The following is a 16,844-nucleotide window of genomic DNA, read 5'->3' as shown; positions in this document are numbered from 1 at the left end:
AATATGTATTATGTTACAATTATATTTTGTCAATGTACATAAGAAAATATTATATTACCATTCTACTTAATTCATCACATGATTGAATAACAATCTCCAAACTTCTATATAATACTCGTCGTAAGTAAAATATTTATGATGCATTTAATTCACAATTCACCTAATCGGCAAGTGTAATATAATATTGAGCGTAGTAGTGGGTCGAGCGGGAGGCCGGACAAAGAGCTCCCAAACTACTAAGCCGCGAGGCCGGATAGGGAGGTGCTAAACTTGAAGGCAAGTCCATCGAGCAAGCTGGGCGCTGCTAGTTAAAAAGCAGAGCTAGTAGGTTGGGGGAAGGCTGCCGAATAGGGAGATGTGCTGAGCATTGCTGATCATGTTAGCAATTAATTAAGCATGAGCTACTTGTGGTGAACTGAATCGTACTCGAATGCTATCAACAGAAAAGCACTCGCACTATAAGAAAAAAAAGTTGAAAGATAATATTTTTTACGTGTTGTCTATGTGACCTAAAAAGTATTGTTAAAAATATTATTGTTAAAAGTCCGCAGATAATGTTTTTGCTACCCTTAACTAACAATAGATGCAACATCTATAAACAATTTGGTTAGAATGCAAATGGGCTAAGCCATGCCCCACAATAGAAGCTAATCACAAGGTCCAAATAGTTGAATTATTTTGACTATTCAAGTATTTCGTTTAGAGCGCAATGTTTGACTTTGTTTAAAGTTTAGAAATAACAAGTTCTTATGTTTCCATATAATGCGCATATATAATGATGTTGCATTAAAGTCAGTTTGGAGATGGTCTTGGAAATGTCCTAATGAAATTAAGAAGATAAAAGATGATCTCTGATCTAAATAAACTGATATAATTTACTAGCAGCAGATATATATATATATATCCAACATCCTTACCAATCACTTAAAGTCATCATATTCATAAGAGAACTCTCTACTTCCTACAAATTTTAACAAAAGAGAGGTTATTAAGGCCATGCAATTTAAGACAAAGAAACAAACATGACTATTATTAATTCCAGCAACAGGATATCGTGCCCCTAAAGAAGTTTCTCTTTCACTGTCTCTGGGGTTTAGATGCAAGGAATGGATAGCAATTAAAATAAAATCAATCTTAAGACGTTTATGTAAAGCCAAAGAATTTATTTCAACAATGGAGTATTTAATCTAGTAGAGCAGTTGAGAGATTATTTGGAGATAAACTTCAAAAGCATGATGTTAGCTTCTCCCACTTGACACTAATGGTGGCTAGTGTGCAATTACTTTCCATGACTACTTGAGTGATAGATACCCAGAACTTGAGCTTGGAGAAAGAAACAACAACCAGCTGCCTCTCTCTTTTTTTTAATGAAATGCCTCCCTTTAATAAACCTGCTATCATTTCCTCAAAATTGCTCAGAAAAGATATTTAAGAAAAAGCCACTTCCTCATTAATGACATTACCTCATCAAAGATCACTTGAAAGAAAAGAAATTCCATTGTAGTAAATTGTCATAAGTTGCTTGTCGAATTACTCATTTTGGCCCATCTCCATTATTATTCTCCTCCCTCCATGTTCAGAGTAGTGTCAAGCCACAGCCTCCTCTGTTTATTCTTCTCTTGTAACCTAAATATAATCTTGCACACCTTTATCCTTTCATGTCATAAAGAAAGTAACAGAATGCCTTGGTATAGGTATTGGTCCTATCCATGTATGACCAAATCGAAGCTCATGAGCTTGTCCAGATAATTAGTTACATACAAGCAATGAAACATGATACCTTAACATTTATAGCCTTTTGGTGGTGATGTATTCAAGAGAGATGTAGAATGGATCTAGGAAGAAGTTTTTAATGGTAATGTCCCAGAGGATAAATAATGCATAAGTGACAAATATTTTGTCATCATTAGATTATGCTTTTTCCAATTATTGTGGATCAACATCAGAATATTGTCACTCCATCAATTTCAACGCAAGGTTATATTACTAATAATGATTGATCTAAAGACATGGGCAAATTAGTGAAGGGAAAGTCTGACAAATCGTAGAATAACACAATGGATTATTGACCTGGACTGCACAATTTCCATCACTTGAAGATTTTGTCTTCCTCACTCCACTTTATCCCAAGTTGATATACATTAGGTCAATTGTTTCATTGATAATCTTTATCTTTTGTTCTCTTTTTGTTTAATGTGAATGATTTAAAATGATATCCTCTAGTGGTTATATTGAAGTATTTTGGTAGAACTCTTTAGGAGAAAGAGATATTCTGTCTTCTCTATCTTTAAACTTTTGATTACAAAGTCATTATATAGACTTGAAAGAAACTTAGAGGGTAAGTAAGCCTAAATGATAAGTAACCGTTTAGCTTATCAAGGTGACTCTTTGATTCATACAACAATTGCATGGACGATGGAAGAGTGATGGTCCAACTTCCTCATAATGATGGTCAACACATTAACTTTAACACTCCCCCTTAATGTGTTGTCGAATTCCAAGTTTGGCTCGGAGCTGTTCAAATCTTTCTCTCGAAAGTGCTTTTGTGAAGATGTCAGACAATTGCTCCTCAGATCGACAGAACTCAAGTTGAATTTCATTATCTTCAATTGCCTGTCAAATGAAATGATGCTTGAGTGCTATATGTCGAGTTCGGCTGTGGTGAACTGGGTTCTTAGCCATAGCGATTGCAGATTTGTTGTCGCAGTATAGCACAGTTCCTTCAATCTGATGATGACCGAGATCAGCTAAGATTCTTCGAAGCCAAATTGCTTGTGAAGTGGCTACTGATGTTGAGATGTAATCGGCTTCCGCAGACGATTGTGCAACACTTTGTTATTTCTTGAACAACCATGAGAATATTGTTGAACCAAAAGAGAAACAGTACCCCGAGGTGCTTTTCATGTCGTCTAAGGATCCACCAAGATCACTGTCACAATAACCGACAAGGTTAAGTGCGTGATTCTTTTGAAAGCTTAGACCGAGGTCGGTTGTCCCTTGAACATATCGTAAGACGCGCTTTGCTGCACCGAGATGAAAATGGCTCGGACTCTGCATAAATCTTGAGAGTAGACTTGCAGCATACATGAGATCAGGCCTAGTTGCTGTGAGGTATAACAAATTACCAATGAGGCTACGGTAGTGAGTGACATCCGCTGCTTTTCCTCCATCTTCCTTTTTCAATTTCTCCCCCATAATGAGTGGTGTAGAGACAGGATTGCATCCCAGCATGTTGAATTTCTTCAGAATCTTTTCTGCATATATCTTTTGGCAGATAAATACTATCTCTTCTTCTTGGTAGATCTCCATGCCCAAGAAATGTCGAAGTAGACCCATATCGCTCATTTCATACTTTTGAGTCATGTCATCTTTGAACTCTTCGATCATCTTCTTGTTGCTTCCAGTGAAAATTAGATCATCAACATAAAGAGTGACTATAAGAACATCATTACCTTGCTGCTTGACATACAAAGTTGGTTCACTCTTGCTCTTCTCGAATTTTGTTTGGTTGAAATAGTTGTCGATCTCACTGTACCAAGCGCGAGGAGATTGTTTAAGTCCATATAGCGCTTTCTTAAGTTTGTAGACTTTTCCTTCTTTTCCTTTTAGGATGAAGCCCTGAGGTTGATCTACATACACTTCTTCCTTCAATTCACCATTGAGAAATGCTGACTTGACATCAAGCTGATAAAGTTTCCACCCTTTGCTGGCGGCAAATGCAATTATAGCTCGGATTGTGTCAAGCCGAGCTACTGGGGCAAACGTCTCCCCGTAGTCAATTCCAGGCTATTGAGAATAACCTTTGGCAACTAGTCTTGCTTTGTGTTTTTGAATGGATCCGTCTGGGTTGTGCTTGACTTTGTAGATCCATTTAACACCTATGACTTTTTTGTCTGTTGGTTTATCAACAAGCTCCTATGTCTGATTTTTTTCAATCACACGGACTTCCTCCTCCATTGCTTTTTTCCACGATTCTTCTTTGATTGCTTCATCAAAGTTCTCAGGCTCAATGGAGCAATAATTGCATGTAGCATATATATCATCTAATGATCTGTACCCTTTTGGAGTTGTGCTCGAGGATGAGGAGTTTGATGAAGTTGGATCAGTTGAGCTTTCGTCATTGGGTTGAGATGAGCTTGAATCTGGTGTGCTTGGCTCAATTTCATCTTCTTTGTCAGTACTAATCAGAATGTCTTTCTTCTCAACTCTGTTTTCTTCCCAATTCCATAAAGCATTTTCATCAACTTGAACATCTCGGCTAATAATAACTTGACCCAGCTGTAGGTTAAATAGTCTATAACCTTTGCTCATGGTACTGTAGCCGACAAAAATACATCTTTCGCTAGATTCGTCAAGTTTGCTTCGTTTCTCTTTTGGAATTTAAGAATAGCAAATGCTTCCGAATACCTTGAGATGGTTCACCGATGGTCTTCTACCACTCCATGCTTCAAACGGAGTCTTGTTTGGTATGGCCGTGGTTGGGCATCGATTGGATAAGTAAACGGCTGTGTAGACTGCTTCAGCCCAGAAGATTTTGGGTAAACCTTTCTCGTGCATCATTGATTTTTTCCATTTCAACGATTGTCTGGTTTTTCCTCTCGGTAACACCATTTTGTTGAGGGGTGTACCTTACCGTTAGTTGCCTTTCTACTCCTTCATCTTCACAAAAATTGTGAAATTCTTTAGAAGTGTATTCTTTGCCTCTGTCACTTCTTAAGGTTTTGATGAAGCATCCACTCTGTTTTTCGACGAGACTCTTAAACTTCTTGAATATCATGAATACTTCGGACTTCTGTCTCATGAAATAGACCCAAGTCATGCGAGTGTGATCATCGATGAAAAGAATAAAATACCTATTCTGAGCGTGAGAAAGGGTGTCCATCGGTCCGCAGACGTCGGTGTGGATAAGTTCCAACTTTTCTTTAGCTCTCCATGATACTCCTTTTGGGAAAGGAAGTCGATGTTGCTTTCCAAACGCGCATCCTTCGCATACATGTTGCTTTCCTTCTATGTGAGGAAGTCCTTGCACCATACTTTTGCCAGATAACTCTTTGAGGCTTTGAAAATTAAGATGACCAAGTCGTCGATGCCATAAGGTTGATGTCAGGTAGTCCGAGGTAGAAGCTCGATGAGCTTTTAGATCGGCATAATTGATGTTGAGAGCGAAGCTTCGATTGACCATTTTGATCTTTGTGAACACCTTTGACTTATCTCTCCTGTCAAATATAGCACATTCATTGTTATCGAAGCAGAGCTTGTACCCATTTTCCACCAATTGTCCGAGGCTGAGTAAATTTTGACTCAAGCTCGGCACACACAAGACATTGTTGATGCAGCTCGGACCTTCCTTCGTCTCGATGGCGATTCTCCCAAGTCCTTTTGACTTTGTTTGCTCTCCGTTTCCAAAGTGAACAGGAGCATTGATGCTATTGTCGAGCTCAGAGAAAATTTCTGAGATCGACGTCATATGGTTGCTACATCCGCTATCTAGCAACCATTTTCCTTGCTCCTTGTTGGTGGATGTGTGTCATACATAGAATGTTCCATGTGTCTCCTCAGCTATTTGATTTTCTCCAACCTGATTTGCCTGATAAGAGTTCCTACTTCGGCAATCTTTGGCAAGGTGACCAAATCGATTGCATATTTTGCATCTCGATTGGCCTTTGAACCAACAGTCCTTCTTGGAGTGATTTGGCTTATTACAATTGCTGCAATTCGATGAGTTGTCTTTTCCTCTTCCTTTTGAGTTACGTCCACCTCGTCCTCTTGATTTCCATCCACCTCGTGATTGGCCCTCTCGTTCGTTGTTACCAATTTTGAGCTTTGATTGGAATGCGCCCTCTATTGGCTTTTCAGAATGTCTGGACAATCTTTGCTCGAACGATTTTAGGGACGCCATCACTTCTTGAACTGTGAGTGTTGTTAGGTCCTTTGTTTCTTCAATGACGGCAACAATGGGATCATATTTCTCAGGAAGACAAATGAGAATCTTTCGTACCAGTCTCTGATCTGTAATATCTTCACCATGAGATTTCATTATGTTGACCAAATCAAAGATTCTGGTTGAGAATTCCATGAGTATTTCATTCTCCTGCATCTTGGCATTTTCAAATTCCTTGAGTAGTGATTGGAGCATAATCGCTCTCACTTTCACATCTCCTTGAAATTCGCTCTGCAAGATCTCCCATGCTTCTTTAGCAGTGTCGGCACGCATGATTCTGGGAAATATAGCCTTAGTGACTGATCTTTGAAGGATTGAGAGAGCACTTGCGTCGGCTTGTCGAGACTTCTCTAATTTCTTCAGACTAGCTTCGTTGAGGACAGTGGATTCCTCGGGCTCTTGCACTCCATTCTCCACAATCTCCCATTGGTTAAGAGATCGAAAGATGGTCTTCATCTTTACATACCAGAAATCATAGTCTTCGCCATTAAACTCTGGGATGAGATGGTTGATGTTTGTTAAGCTCGAGCTGGCCATGGATTTGGATTGGTAGAACCTGGAGGCTCTGATACCAACTATTGAAGTATTTTGGTAGAACTCTTTAGGAGAAAGAGATATTCTGTCTTCTATATCTTTAAACTTTTGATTACAAAGCCATTATATAGACTTGAAAGAAACTTAGAGGGTAAGTAAGCTTAAATGCTAAGTAACCGTTTAGCTTATCAAGGTGACTCTTTGATTCATACAACAATTTCATGCATGATGGAAGAGTGATGGTCCAACTTCCTCATAATGATGGTCAACACATTAACTTTAACAGGTTATCTATTTTAACATGTTAATTTGTTCTCTCTGTCAATCTCTCTCTCAGTAACTACTCCCTCATGGAATAAAATGATAGGAAACTCAATCTCCTCATAGATTTCAACACTTAAAGAAAATTATAGAACTTTAATCTTATATCCATAATACTTTTATTAGTCACTCTACTAGTTGAGACTTGAAAGATAAATGTCAATCTCTCTTCCAATTGAAAGATAGTTCTTAAATGTATTTGTATTAACTATTGAAACATGGACTAACACAATTGAAACTCAAATAGAAATATAAACACATCTCAATTTATATATTTGAAGTGTTACTCCTCTTTGATACTATTAATTCCTCAATCGACATTGTTGTATCGTGAAGCACGTGAGAGAGTGGGAGGTGTTGGTGCAGGAAGCATCCGACGATCGAACCTTAGTTTTGATAATGACAAAGGATTCAAAGTTAAGTTAGTGTGTGATCTAACATGTTTGAATGAGTGTTTCAGGAAAGTCCTAGCTGCGGTTAGGCAGGTGAAAACCCTAAGGGGTGGTAACCTTAGGTCCTAGGGGGCGGTAACCCTAGGTGGAGAAAAACCCTAAGGGGCGGTAACCTTAGGTCCTAGGGGCGGTAACCCTAGGTGGAGGAAAACCCTAAGGGGCGGTAACCTTAGGTCCTAGGGGGTGGTAACGCTAGGTGGAGAAAAACCCTAGGGAGCGGTAACCCTAGGTCCTAGGGGGTGGAAACCCTAGGCGAATAGTCCAGTCGGTCAGGAGGACAGGACTAGCATCAGGTAATCTCTCCTGAGGGGAGTAGGTGAGGACGCGTTCCCCATAGAGGGAACAATAGGCGTCGGGTCGATCTAGGGTTTCCGGTAGGAAATCCGAAGTCAGACTCAGACAGTCTGAAGACTGTCAATTATTTGTTACTATGTTTTATCAGATTCTAACACTGTTTTGCAGGGTATTTGCTCAGACTAACCTTGTGTTATAGGTGAGGAACCTGCTGGAAAAAGGTAGTCCGGGCGCCCGGAACAGGTCCGGTCGCCCGGAACAGGTCCGGTCGCCCGGAACAGGTCCGGTCGCCCGGAACAGGTCCGGTCGCCCGGAACAGGTCCGGGCGCCCGGGACCAAACTTTATCCCTGCCGCGTCTTCGCCACGTGGCGCATCCTGGTTGGTTGGCCACGTCACACTCCAGGCGCCCGGAAGGGATCCAGGCGCCCGGAATGTCATATATAAAGAGGGTCGAGGGAGCAGCTAAACACAACGAACACAACAATTCACAAGCTTTCCTTCTGCTGTGTGCTGCTTAAGAAACGACTCTAAAGTGCTGCAACGACACCCCGACGACCCGAAGCTTCATTTATTATTGTGTTGTCGGTATTATTTCAATTCCAGTTGTACCTATTTCCTTGTACTTATTCACGATATTATAGTTGTTGCCCATCGGAAGCGATCAAGGATCGCGGGCCTTCGAGTAGGAGTCGCCTTAGGCTTCGAACGAAGTAATTCCCTGTGTCTCTGTGTTTGACTGTTTTTATTCCTCTGCGTTACTCAAGTTCTTACGATTCCGAGATTTTGAAAAATGAAATTGCCATGAGCGCTATTCATCCCCCCTCTAGCGCTTTCGATCCATCAATTGGTATCAGAGCGGAGTCATTTTGAATCGGTACAACCACCATTCAAAATATTTTTTCGTGGTATTTTTTCGGAGTCGATTAGAATTTAGCCTCTTAGCTATATTCTAATTCTCTTTCCCTCGAATCGGTCTTTCTCGGAATTGGTGCAGCACCAACCGAGTTCGAGATCCATTTTTTTTCTTACCGCACTACTAAGCCAGGACCAAGTCCTGGGACATTTCCATTTTGTTGTCGTTAGGTAAAACTGAAATGGCCCTTCAAGAAGGCTACAGTACTGCCCGCCCTCTGCTATTCACCGGAGACGACTTCGGGTATTGGAAAGGTCGGATGGAGGCATATCTCCAGACTCATTTTGAAGTCTGGATGATTGTCAAAACCGGATTCCAACTACCATCTGACAGCACCGGCAAACCACTACCATACGAGGACTGGGACGCATCCTTAATCAAGAAAGTGGAAGCTAATGCCAAAGCAACCTTCACCCTCCAGTGTGGGCTATCAAAAGAAGAACTCAATCGCGTCGGCCCCTTCAACAGTGCCAAAGAGTTGTGGGAGAAACTAATTGAACTTCACGAAGGGACATCCGACACCAAGGTAAGTAAAAGAGATCTAGTTTTTAATAAATTATTTAACATCAAATTGCAGGAAGGTGAAACAGCTGCACAACTCCATGCCCGGATTCAAGATCTGCTCAATGGTCTTCATGCGATCGGACAGAAGGTAGACAACCGGGACATCATAAGGTATTCTCTAAACGCCTTCCCAAGGAACACCTTGTGGGCATCCATGGTAGATGCCTACAAGGTCTCCAAGGACTTGTCTACCATTAAATTAGATGAACTGTTTGCAGAATTCGAACTTCACGAACAGACTAATGCACACCCGACCGAGAAAGGGTTGGCTTTGGTTGCAGGAACAGGGAGATCGCGTGAGTCAAAAATCAAGCGGAGAACCGAACATGAGTCAGAAGAAGAACCAGATTCAGAAGACGACGATGAACTTACCACCGAGATAGTCAACTTAGTTAAGAAGCTCTGCAAAAAGAAGGGCTTCAACAAGAAGGATCTCAGAAAGGCCATCCAGTCTAAAGAAGCCCAGCCAAGCTCGAAGGTTAAATTCGAAGTGACCTGCTACGGATGCAATCAGAAGGGTCACATCAAGGCAAATTGCCCGAACCAGAAGGATTCAAAGAAACCCAAAAGAAAGAAGGCATTGAAGGCAACATGGGACGAGTCTTCTTCCGAGGAATCCGACGACGAAGAATAAGAACAGACAAACTTTCTTGCCTTGACAGCCCAGGACTTCACCAACGGATCCGAAAGTGAGGACGAATCGTAAGCCGAGTCCGAGAGAAGCCACGGATCCGCATCCGTTTCCGAAGGGCCGAACTCCTCTGTAAGTAAAGGTCGTTTATATAGTTTAATTAATTATTTAATGCATAAAGTAGCGAAGTCCAAGATTCGAATCAAAACGCTTCTAAAGGAGGTAACACTCCTTAAAGAAACGCCAAACAACGAATCCCTAACTGATCAAGTTCAGACTGGAACTTCAACTCAAGCTCAAAAACTTGAGGAAGAGAATTCCAATCTGAAGAGTCAGGTAAAGGATTTAAAAACTACCCTAGAACGATTTTCCTTAGGATCCAAGAATCTTACTTAATTCTTGGAACACAAAGGGCAATCTACAATCGAACTGGACTAGGATATAAAAAGAAATATAAATCTTACCTATCCTTAATAAACAAACCAAATAGAAAAGTCGTCCAAGCATGGGTTGCCAAGTCCAACCTGATCAATCAAGTTGGACTTGGACAATATTGGGTCCCTAAAGATCAAATACATTACCTCAATAGACCTTATCGAGGCTATGATACAGGGGGGGCTAAAACAATTAAAAATTCAAAATTAATCCAAAAGTTAAAATTAAAAATTCAAAATTAATCCAAAACTTAAAATTCAAAATTCAAAATTAATCTAAAACTCAATATTCAAAATTCGAAATTAAAATTCAAAATTCAAAATTAAATTCAAAATTCAAAATTCAAAATTAATCTAAAACTCAATATTCAAAATTTGAAATTAAATTCAAAATTCAAAATTAATCTAAAACTCAATATTCAAAATTCGAAATTAAATTCAAAATTCAAAATTCAAAATTAATCTAAAACTCAATATTCAAAATTCGAAATTAAAATTCAAAATTCGAAGTTAAATTCAAAATTCAAAATTAATCTAAAACTCAATATTCAAAATTCGAAATTAAAATTCAAAATTCAAAATTTAAAATTCAAAATTAAATTCAAAATTCAAAACTTAAAATTCAAAATTCAAAATTAATCTAAAACTCAATATTCAAAATTTGGAATTAAAATTCAAGATTCAAAATTCAAAACTCAAAAATCAAATAGAAGGAGGGTCCAGAATAACTGGCAACTCCGAAAGCTATTTACCCGACAGGGTAACCGAACTTAATCTACCCGAAATGGGTAAAACAAGAGTAGATTACCCGGATGAGTAAATAAGGATAGATTAAGAAGGGGTTAAATTTTAACTTGAAGCACAGTACTGGTGAAGTTTTTGGATGATAGTACGTTAGGAAAACTTGGGCATCGCATGTCTAGGAAGATATGGCTTCGACCTGGTGCATTTTGCCAAGTGGAACTAACCGAAGTTACCCTTAAATGGATCCTAACTAGTTAGAACAAGGTTTAGTATTAAGCTCAATGGGTAGGACTATTTGGGAAACCTCGAAGGCATGGTTACTTTAATGAGCTCCTTGTGACTCACCATAGCCCAGAAGTTTATCCAAAGAACGCTTACTTGTTAAACCCAAAGCTAAACCCAAATCTAACATAAAGTTAAACAAACCCTAAAAATTGAACTAATTCATCTCACAAAATAATAGGATCCCCTGATTGAAAAACATACATCGGGTGAGATGACTAAGCAAATTAAAATTTAAACAATTTCAAATTAACTTAACCAATTTCAAAATTGAATTAACTTAAAATCCTCAATTAAACATGTTTAAAATCAAATTTACTTAAACATCCTTAAGTTAATTAATTAATTAAAAAAAAACGACCATACAAAGGTCAAAAACCAGGGGCGGGCGCCCCCGGTATTCAGACCACGGGCGCCCGCAGCGAACCCGGGCGCCCCGCCCGCAGCGACCCCGGGCGCCCGGAACAGGTCCGGGCGCCCGGAATCCCTTATATATAGGGGGCAGTAGGCTCCCCCTACCCTTGCACCCAAGTCTTCCTCCTTAAAGCTTCTTAGCTTACCTGCGAAGACTTTCAAAATTAAAATTTTTTCCGAGGTTGATACGAAGTAGTGACTTAACCGAGGTCGTCAGTTCTAAAATTTCTAACAATGGCTCCTCGGTAAAATTTCTATCCCCTCCTAAATTTCATTTCTTATAATTTGTTCTTAGTGTAATATTAGTTTGAAATTTAGGAAGCGTACTAAATCTGGTGATGGGCCCTCTACCCCTAGCATTGACCCTAGGTTTCCCACCAAAGAACTTAGGATTAAGTTTATGTCCACAAATTACATGGCCATTAGAACCAAATGTATAGATAGATCGTACTTTTTACGCTCTTGTATTCCAGTCTCCGAGGCTATAAACCACTATAGGTTGCGAAACCTCGTTGAGTGCACCAGCCCAGTAAACATAAGTTTATGTGCCGAATTTTACAACAACCTAGTGAAAGTAGACGACTACTCCTATACCACTAGGGCAGCTGGCACGGATATCACATTATCTCCCACTATCATTCGTGAGTTTCTAGGGTTACGAGAGTCATCCTGCACCTTTTTATGTTATCCCCTTAGGGAGCTACCTTTTGGAGATCCCTACTCACATATTACCCTCGATACGATCTATTCGTATTTCTTCGAGGACCAGCGTGATCCCACTGAGACCCAGTTTAGGTCCCTTAACCTTAGAATTCAGGACTATGCCCTTTATAGGGTTCTAGTACTTTGTATTCTACCGCTGACCACTCACGACATTGCGGTGATGCGTCCATTTCACTCCTTTCTTCTCTATGCCATATGTCATAGGTTAGACATAGACATCAGCCTGCACATCTTTTCCACTATTATTTATGCATCTGGATACGTGACCAGCAGACGAGTACATATGCCTTACTGTCACATACTGACAGCTTACATGTCCTCATTGCACATTGATGTCACCGGAGGTGACATCCGTCACATGACCGAGTTTGACATCATAGGAGCTAGGAACTTTTCCCTAGCAAATATCCATATAGACGATGAGGGTACCATGTCCTGGCGTAGAGGGGCACAACACCAGCAGGCGGAGGACGCGGAGTATGATGAGTTCATGTTGGCACTATTTCCTGAGGAGGCTGCTCCTGCCCCACCACCACCTCGAGCACCACACCCAGCTCCCCGCACTCTAGCTGATCGAGTTTCCGGACTAGAGAGGGCTATGTCGAGTCTCCAGCACGAGAGCTCCGAGTTTCATCAGTCCATGTGGCGAGAGGTCTCCGATCTTCGACGAGAGGTCCGACAGGAGGTCTCCGACTTACGACGAGACGTACGACAGGAGCTCTCTGACCTGCGCCGAGATCTACGAGAGGACGATCGGGCTCGTCACACTGAGCTCCTGACACTACTCTGGTCGCTGGGTTCCGGACCACCTCCCTCATCATCTCAGTAGCTCTAACTGTAGCTCTATTATGACTCTAGTACAACATATAGCAGCTATATTGTGACTCTTTTATCTATGTCTACTGTTCAATCTAATAGACTATTTTACTTCAGACTTGATTGACTATACCTTAATCTAATAGATCAGTCTTTTAATAACATTTTCAAAATTCTAGGCAAAACTATTTTTTTAAAAATCCCTTCTTTACTAGACTTTAGCCTAGGATTTACCCCTAGAAATCATGTTCCCCCAGGACTCAGCCAGAGCATCTCACAAACACCTAGGTTTACCTTGATTGTGTTTACAAAACATAGAACGGTGTGAGATGCATAGGGTACAGCCTGGACTCGAGAATGTTTATTTCTGTGCATCAATATGAGTCTGGGCGTTAAATATGTGATTAACAGTAATCAAATCAAGTTTTCCAGCTTTAGTCAAATCTAACTAGATCAATTGACTTGACTTGACTAACCAAGTGAACACTGTTGCACTCTAGGCAATCAGCAAGTAGCTAAACGGTTAGACAGTTGGTGAAGGAGATAATAGGTTTAAGCATGTCTGTACTTAAGAGATCTAATATCAGATCAAAACTCATGCTTGGACTTTAGGGCTCTGATACCTTACTAAAACAAAATGACAAGTTAGGTTATCGCTTCTCCTTTGCCTTAAGTATTCTTGAAATTCATTTCAAAACAAATTTCTCAAAAAACTTTCTCCAAATTTTCAAGTATCCTCTATTCTAAAAATTATGTTTGAAAACTTTTTGAAAAATTCTAAAGGTGAAATTTTTTTTAGTTTGAAAATCTTCCCTGGAAATTTTTTTTAAGAAAATTTCTGTTTGAAAATTTTTGAAGTTGACATTCCTTTTAAAAAATTCTGAAGTTAAAATTATTTAAGGCTTTGAAAATTTTTAAAGTTTGAAAATCTTCCCTGGAAATTTTCTTTAAAAACCTGAATATTTTTTCAGAAAATTTCTGAAGCTAAAAATTTTTTTAAAAAACTTTTTGTTGAAAACACTTCTGAAGTTGAAAATTTTGGAAATTAAATTTTTGTTTGAAAATTTTTTCTGTAAAAATTTTGGAAACTCCCAAAATACACTAAATAGTTCTTCTTGGCAAATCACTTTTAACAAAATCAAGTGACAAAATTTTGAAAAATATTGTTATTCTAAAGTGTTGCCTTTCACTTGCTTCTTGCCAAAGTTAAAATGTTTTCTGCTAAACTCTGTCTTAAAAGTTAAGTTTTTCAAAACTAGCTCATGTTTGATATATGGCAAAGGGGGAGAGTAGAGAAATTCAAATATTTTAAAGGGAGCTTGTATTAAGGGGGAGCTATGTTTATGCTTGATTCAAATATTTTAAAGGGAGCTTGTATTAAGGGGGAGCTATGTTTATGCTTATCTTGTTTCTTGTGCTTATACATAACTGCATATTTTTTTACTTAACATTTGAATTTCGGTTGCCATTATCAAAAAGGGGGAGATTGTTGGTGCAGGAAGCATCCGACGATCGAACCTTAGTTTTGATAATGGCAAAGGATTCAAAGTTAAGTTAGTGTGTGATCTAACATGTTTGAATGAGTGTTTCAGGAAAGTCCTAGATGCGGTTAGGCAGGTGAAAAACTCTAATGGGTGGTAACCTTAGGTCCTAGGGGGCGGTAACCCTAGGTGGAGAAAAACCCTAAGGGGCGGTAACCTTAGGTCCTAGGGGGCGGTAACCCTAGGTGGAGGAAAACCCTAAGGGGCGGTAACCTTAGGTCCTAGGGGGTGGTAACCCTAGGTGGAGAAAAATCCTAGGGAGCGGTAACCCTAGGTCCTAGGGGGTGGTAACCCTAGGCGAAAAGTCCAGTCGGTCAGGAGGACAGGACTGGCATCAGGTAATCTCTCCTGAGGGGAGTAGGTGAGGACGCGTTCCCCGTAGAGGGAACAATAGGCGTCGGATCGACCTAGGGTTTCCGGTAGGAAATCCGAAGTCAGACTCAGACAGTCCGAAGACTGTCAATTATTTGTTACTATGTTTTATCAGATTCTAACACTGTTTTGCAGGGTATTTGCTCGGACTAACCTTGTGTTGCAGGTGAGGAACCTGCTGGAAAAAGGTAGTCCGGGCGCCCGGGACCAAACTTTATCCCTGCCGCGACTTCGCCACGTGGCGCATCCTGGTTGGTTGGCCACGTCACACTCCAGGCGCCCGAAAGGGATCCAGGCGCCCGGAATGTCATATATAAAGAGGGTCGAGGGAGCAGCTAAACACAACGAACACAACAATTCACAAGCTTTCCTTTTGCTGTGTGCTGCTCAAGAAACGACTCTAAAGTGCTGCAACGACACCCCGACGACCCGAAGCTTCAGTTATTATTGTGTTGTCGGTATTATTTCAATTCCAGTTGTACCTATTTCCTTGTACTTATTCACGATATTATAGTTGTTGCCCATCGGAAGCGATCAAGGATCGCGGGCCTTCGAGTAGAAGTCGCCTTAGGCTCCGAACGAAGTAATTCCCTGTGTCTCTGTGTTTGACTATTTTTATTCCGCTGTGTTACTCAAGTTCTTACGATTCCGAGATTTCGAAAAACGAAATAGCCACGAGCACTATTCACCCCCCCTCTAGCGCTTTCGATCCATCAGGAGGGAGGTGAATCACGTGGTTTTCAAAACTTGTTTTCTTTTAAAAATTTAAAGCAAAGTACAGAGCGGAAAACGAAAATGAGAAAGCAATAAACCAAGATATAAGAAAACACAGGAGGTTTTTATTTGGTTCGGAGCTTTTGGGGACTCCTACTCCAAGGCCTAGGTCCCGCGGACCTATTGATGGACAATCCACTAAAACCTCTTTCAATACTGCCGAAAGCGAGAATCGAGTATAAAAAAAGTTAGGTCAAGTGCAACACCCTGCACTTGTCCTTTTCTAGTAATTAAGTACAAAAAGAAATTTTACCAACACTTCAATAATAGAAATGATAGCGCTTTGTGTTAATGTCTAACTGCCGGGCGTGATCGGAACTCCTCAGAGTAGTTGTCGGGCTCAGCAGTTTCGCAGTAGAGTTGCAGCAGGAATCGAGAGTAGTCGGAGGTTCAAATGTGCACACAGTAGCTCGTATGTAGTTGTTGTTGAAGTGTCTACTCGAGACTGCCTTATAAAGGGCTCGGAGGGCACCTTCCATAGCATGGAAGGCACCTCCAATAAGGCAAAAACTATCCCAAGAAAACCAGCACTTATCTGCGATCGATTCCAAAAATCATCCTACGGAGGGCGTCTTCCATAGCCATGGAAGACGCCTTCTATGAACAGTACCGATGCGCCTTCCATAGTCATAGAAGGCACCTTCTATGAACAGTACTGAGGCGCCTTCCATAGTCATGGAAGGCGCCTTGGGTACTGTTCATTTGAAGGCAGCTTTGCTTCTTTGCTTGCTTTCTTGTCCTGCAGCAAATGTGTTAGTCAAAAAACCCTGTAAGACAAGTGTTAGCATAAATATAATAAATAGAGTAATTAGTTCCTGTTCTCCCAGGACCAGGAACTAGTCAAGGTCTCTGTTTAGGGATCACAAATGGACCTAATTTAATTTCTAAAGAACACAATAGGTTGTTTAGGAAAGGTTCAACACTTGTACAAAATTTTTGTACAGTGGAACCGGTACGATCTTCCTAGGACCAACCAACAACGATGTCCTAGAACTGTTTTACAATTTGTGTAAGTGTTTGCATATCTCACCTATGACTCTCTCTAATATAACTCAGTTCTCATGAATGTATTTGTTCTTGACCATAAACATTC

Source organism: Zingiber officinale, chromosome 1B, assembly GCF_018446385.1.
Source record: "Zingiber officinale cultivar Zhangliang chromosome 1B, Zo_v1.1, whole genome shotgun sequence".
Classification (NCBI taxonomy): Eukaryota; Viridiplantae; Streptophyta; class Magnoliopsida; order Zingiberales; family Zingiberaceae; genus Zingiber; species Zingiber officinale.
Note: the sequence above shows the minus strand (reverse complement) of the source record.